We start from the raw sequence: 6423 nt of genomic DNA, 5'->3' as shown, positions 1-6423 counted from the left end.
TCCACCATATTCATACAAGATGTGCCCTTACCAGATAGCTAGACTCCACATTATAGGAGTCTAATCACGCATGAAATCACACATCATAAAGGATCCATCCACTGGAGGTTGAGAAGGGTAGCGTCATGGCCGTCGGTGGTGGTTAATCACTATTTCTCATGGAGGTTTATGTAAAAAAGGCAAAAAGTCACCACATAGCGTAAAAGCAGGGTGGTTTTATTGAAAAAATGCCATGAAAAGTGACCACAAGTCCAATACAATGTAACAAGTGGATAAAAAGGTTGTCACATAAAAATCTGCAAATCAGAGTAGCGTGGTATCACTGGACATAAACTTCGCCCTATGGCAGATTGTTGTTTATATAAACTGTATGTATTGGCGTATAACACTCACTTTTTCACCATGAAAATCGGGTGCAAATAGCGTGTGCGTGTTATACGCCAATTCAATTTTAACTTATTTAGCTATTTATACCTCGGTGGGGACAGGAAGGGGGGCGGGACGAGCGCCGTCAGATTACATACAGTGAGAAGCTCCTGTTTACTTGGCCGCCTCTGTAATAGGAAGTACCATCTCCTGGGCCGCCATTGGACCACTGTTCTGTCTATCATAGGAGATTCTCACTGTATGCAATCTGTCAGGGCTCATCCCGCCCCCCTCCCTGTCCCCTCTAGGCTGCAGATAGGCATTGATCAGGCTGCACTTATGGCAATGGGGAGGCTGCTGCATTGATGGCAATAGGGAGGCTGCTGCATTGATGGCAATGGGGAGGCTGCATTGATGTGGACTGATGAGGCTGCATTGCTGGCACTTGTGAGGATGCAGATGGGCACTGACCCTTATTTTGCTTCAAAGTTCCTTATTTAAAATTTAAGTTTTTTCCTGAAACTTCCCTCTTAAAATGAATGTGCGTGTTATACGCCTGTGCGTGTTATGCGCCAATAAATACGGTAATCATAATGCTTACCTACTACTTCGTGAAGCTCTGTTAAAATCCATTTTCAAGCTCTAGACCTTTTAGATAACATTTGTATATTGTATTTTTTTCTTTTTTTTTGCAAAACTGAAAAAAATGTTCTTGTTTTTCCCAAAATATTGCTTCACTATTTGCATTGACCAGCACTAAGCTCCATTTCCTGGCATCCTGGTGAGTTATGCTTTAGTTTATTTATGTCATGCAAAACACTGAATTTTGGAGCTTAACAGGGGTTAGTTGGTACAGTGAGTTCACTTTGTCATGGTGTCTATTAACTCAGGAACAATTTTCCTGGCAAAGGGAGATGCAATCGGATACTGATCTCTGCTGCCTGCTTTCCCTTATTTTATTTTCTCAGCCCAAAATCCAGATTTTAGCATTTTCTTTCCAAATTCTCATCTGTATCTTCCTGGTTTCATCATACCAGTTGGCTTATATGTGAATTGATAATATCAATTACTGCACATACTTTGCATGTATCCTTAGGTCTGCTGACTTAAGCCTGGTACACACTATGAGTTTTTTTATTGGGTTGAACATAAAAAAAACTGTCAGCTCTGGTCTGATCTCCCCCGCTAAGCTATGGTATTCTGACGGGGGGACGCCCCCCCTGCCAGAAAATTACAATCTTCTGTCGGACTGGCTCCAATACACATGGGCTGTATGTTTTTATTGAACCGGCTGATGTCCCCCACCATTCAGCCCTTGTGTACGGGGCTTTATGTTAAAACGTTGTCCATACATAAGCTAGTTATGTGCAAAGAAAGGCTCTTTATTATTTCATTACTATCAAGGGATAGTCAGCACCTGTGTGTGTTGCTGCTGCCAGGGCCGTCTTTAACGCAGGACAAACGGGGCAGCTGGTTTACGCCCCACAACAATGACTTGAGCCTGTGCGGCTCAGAATCCTCGGACACTCGCACAAATACTAGTATCTCGTGTACCATCTCGAGACCCGGTTCCCGCCGCTGCTGCCCACGGTCCCCCTGTTAAATCATAGGCCTCTCCCCTTCCTCTCACTGTCTTCCCTTTTTTCTCTCCCCCCCCTTTTTTCCCCTCTCCCCCCTTTCTCTCTCCCTCCCCCTTTTTCTATCCCCCCTTCCTCTCTCTTTTGCCTCTTTATCTTTGTCCCCCTGCTCCACCACACTTTTTTCCTTTTTTCCTCCTTTCTCTCTCTCTCACCCTCTTCTCCCCCACCCCTTTCTCTCTCTTTCTTTACACCCCCCACTGAAAGGGTGCTTTTATCACCCTTTCAGCGCAGAAGGATATTTTAAAGCTTAAAGCTTCCACCTTCAGGAGGCAAGAACATTTTTGCCCAGGGGCCAGTCAATATTAAAGGTAGCCCTGGCTGCTGCAACTGATGACCTTGAAGCCCCAATGATATGAATCGTTTACCAATGTTATAGTCATTCAATACCCATTGGTTATACCAGTTCACATTGCACAAGCCTGTTTCACTGTTGTCACCACTAGGAAACAATAATATCACTGTGATGCATACCTATGTTCACAAAGTCCAGCTATGTTCTCTTTTTTTAATGGACAGGGAAAATAGAAAAGGTGGTGGTGTTTTCTAACTATGTGAGAAGTGATCTATAACTGAGGATTAAATATGATCTTGAGTTTGATGGTGCATTAAAGCGGAGTTCCACACAAAAATGGAACTTCCGCTTTTCGGAACCCTCCCCCCCTCCGGTGTCACATTTGGCACCTTTCAGGGGGGAGGGGGGTGCAGATACCTGTCTAAGACAGGTATTTGCACCCACTTCCGGCATAGACTCCCATGGGAGTCTACGCCACATCCCGTCCCCACCGCGCTGTCTGCTGGGAACACAGAGCTCCCAGGAGAGAGCGGGGACCACTTGGGACGCGCAGCGCGACTCGCGCATGCGCAGTAGGGAACCGGGAAGTGAAGCCGCAACGCTTCACTTCCTGATTCCCTCACCTAGGATGGCGGTGGCAGCTGCCGAGAACCGAGCAGGTTCTCGGCGTCCCCTGCCGACATCGCTGGACCCTGGAACAGGTAAGTGGCCATGTATTAAATGTCAGCAGCTGCAGTATTTGTAGCTGCTGGCTTTTAATATTTTTTTTTTTTGGCGGTGTGGGTGGACCCCCGCTTTAAGTGTTATCTTTCAAACTACATGGTTTTCATACTACTAATATAATTATTGAATTGTGTTAAAAACTGTTATTTTTGGGAAAGCAGAGACTTAGTTTATTAAACTAAAAGAAATGGCTTCACAGGCTGGGAGATAATTACCATCAAACTGAAATGGACTGTTGTATTTGCACTGCTACTACCACCAAACACTAGAGACCGCAAGATCAATTTATGGGACCGTTTATGGAAGCCACAACTATAAATCATGTCCTGCTGGATCTATGATGTACAGTGCCTTGCAAAAGTATTCACCCCTTTGCTTTTTACCTATTTTGTTACTTTACAGCCTTTAGTTCAATGTTTTTTTAATCTGAATTATATGTGATGGATCAGAACACAATAGTCTAAGTTGGTGAAGTAAAATTAGATAAATATATACATAAAACTATTTTTCAGAAATATAAAACTGATAATTGGCATGTGCGTATGTATTTACCCCCTTTGTTACAAAGCCCATAAAAAAGCACTGGTACAACCAATTACCTTTAGAAGTCACATAATTAGTGAAATGATGTCCACTTGTGTGCAATCTAAGTGTCACATGATCTGTCATTACATATACACACCTTTTTGAAAGGCCCCAGAGGCTGCAACTCCTAAGCAAGAGGCACCACTAACCAAACACTGCCATGAAGACCAAGGAACTCTCCAAACAAGTGAGGGGCAATGTTGTTGAGAAGTACAAGTCAGGGTTAGGTTATAAAAAAATATCCAAATCTTTGATGATCCCTAGGAGCACCATCAAATCTATCATAACCAAATGGAAAGAACATGGCACAACAGCAAACCTGCCAAGAGACGGCCGCATGCCAAAATTCAGGGACCGGGCAAGGAGGACATTAATCAGAGAGGCAGCACAGAGACCTAAGGTAACCCTGGAGGAGCTGCAGAGTTCCACAGCAGGGATTGGAGTATATGTAGATAGGACAACAATAAGCCATACGCTCCATAGAGTTGGGCTTTATGGCAGAGTGGCCAGAAGAAAGCCATTACTTTCAGCAAAAAACAAAATGGCACATTTTGAGTTTGCGAAAAGGCATGTGGGAGACTCCCAAAATATATGGAAGAAGGTGCTCTGGTCTGATGAGACTAAAAACTGAACTTTTTGGCCATCAAAGAAAACGCTATGTCTGGCGCAAACCCAACACATCACATCACTCAAAGAACACCATCCCCACAGTGAAACATGGTGGTGGCAGCATGCTGTGGGGATGTTTTTCAGCAGTCGGGACTGGAAAACTGGTCAGGGTTGAGGGAAAGATGGATGGTGCTAAATACAGGGATATTCTTGAGCAAAACCTGTACCACTCTGTGTGTGATTTGAGGCTAGGACGGAGGTTCACCTTCCAGTAGGACAATGACCCCAAACACACTGCTAAAGCAACACTTGAGTGGTATAAGGGGAAACATGTAAATGTGTTGGAATGGCTTAGTCAAAGCCAGACCTCTATCCAATAGAAAATCTGTGGCCAGACTTAAAGATTGCTGTTCACAAGCGCAAACCATCCAACTTGAAGGAACTGGAGCAGTTTTGCAAGGAGGAATGGGCAAAAATCCCAGTGGTAAGATGTGGCAAGCTCATGGAGACTTAACCAAAGTGACTTGGAGCTGTGATAGCCACAAAAGGTGGCTCTACAAAGTATTGACTTTAGGGGGGTGAATAGTTATGCACATTGACCTTTTCTGTTATTTTGTCCTATTTGTTGTTTGCTTCATAATAAAAAAAAAAACATCTTCAAAGTTGTGGGCATGTTCTGTAAATTAAATGATGCAAATCCTCAAACAATCCATGTTAATTCCAGGTTGTGAGGCAACAAAACACCAAAAATGCCAAGAAGGGTGAATACTTTTGCAAGGCACTGTAGCTTACATCTAGTGTCAGAAATCTTACATAATAAAAAAATGTAATTTAAAATATAAACCCGAAGAAGCATATTCTGATTTTGAGCATAACATAAAACACAATAAGAGGTGCTTAACCACTTGCCGACCGCTGCACGCCGATATATGTTGGCACAATGGAAGCGGTGGGCAAATGGGGGTACCTGTACGCCTCCTTTAATTGGTGGGGATATCTGGCATGTGCCCGCCGCGTACGGCGTGACAGTGCCCGCGGGACCCGCGGACTCGATGTCTGCCAGTCTCCCGGCGATCGTGTCACGGAGCCGCAGAAAGGGGAGATGCCTATGTAAACAAGGCATTTCCCCGTTCTGCCTAGTGACATGACAGATCACTGCTCCCTGTGTTCGGGAGCAGTGATTGCTGTCATGTGAGTGGAAGCCCATCCCCCCACAGTTGGAATCACGCCCTGGGACACACTTAACCCCTTCATCGCCCCCTAGTGGTTAACCCCTTCCCTGCCAGTGTCATTTACACAGTAATCAGTGCATTTTTATAGCACTGATCGCTGTATAAATGACAATGGTCCCAAAATAGTGTCAGAAGTGTCCATTGTGTCCGCCATAATGTCGCAGTCACGATAAAAAAAATTTTAAAAAATCGCAGATCGCTGCCATTACTAATAAAAAAAAATTAATAATAAAAATGCCACAAAACTATCCCCTATTTTGTAGACGCATAACTTTTGCGCAAACCAATCAATATATGCTTATTGCGATTTTTTACCAAAAATATGTATAGGAATCCAAAGTGCATTTGGAAGTAAAAAGTCACTGTAGATTCGAGGGGGACATGCAAGGAAAATAAAAAACATCATTTTAGCTTGCACATGATTGGATGATAAAATCAGCAGAGCTCCTACTTATTTCAGATCTACCCCTTAGATTTGGAGAGACTGTACTTCCAAGTGCACTTTCAGTGCACTTTCAAATGCACTTGCAGTGCAAAGTGGATTTGCCTTTTCGTAAATAACCCCCATTGTGTTTTTTTCAAAATTGTCGCTTTTGTTTGTTTATAGCGCAAAAAATAAAAACCGCAGAGGTGATCAAATACCACCAAAAGAAACCTCTATTTGTGGGAAAAAAAGGACGTCAATTTTGTTTGGGTGCAACGTCGCACGACCACGCAATTGTCAGTTAAAGCGACCCAGTGTCAAATCGCAAAAAGTGCTCTGGTCAGGAAGGGGGTAAAATCTTCGGGGGCTGAAGCGGTTAAAATGGAATTATAGTGGCAAAAAAAAAAAAAAAAACTAAATCAGGTTTCTAATATAGTAAGGCATATCACCCCAAAGTCTCTAAAGCTGAAGTCTAAACAGCTAAATAAAAAGATGAAATCAATACATGAGAGCTGTTTTACCTGCCAAAGGATTTGTATTTCTGTCTATCCA

Source organism: Aquarana catesbeiana, linkage group LG07 (assembly GCF_042186555.1).
Source record: "Aquarana catesbeiana isolate 2022-GZ linkage group LG07, ASM4218655v1, whole genome shotgun sequence".
In the NCBI taxonomy this organism is placed as follows: Eukaryota; Metazoa; Chordata; class Amphibia; order Anura; family Ranidae; genus Aquarana; species Aquarana catesbeiana.
The sequence above is the reverse complement of the archived record's forward strand: the minus strand, read 5'-3'. Positions refer to the sequence as shown.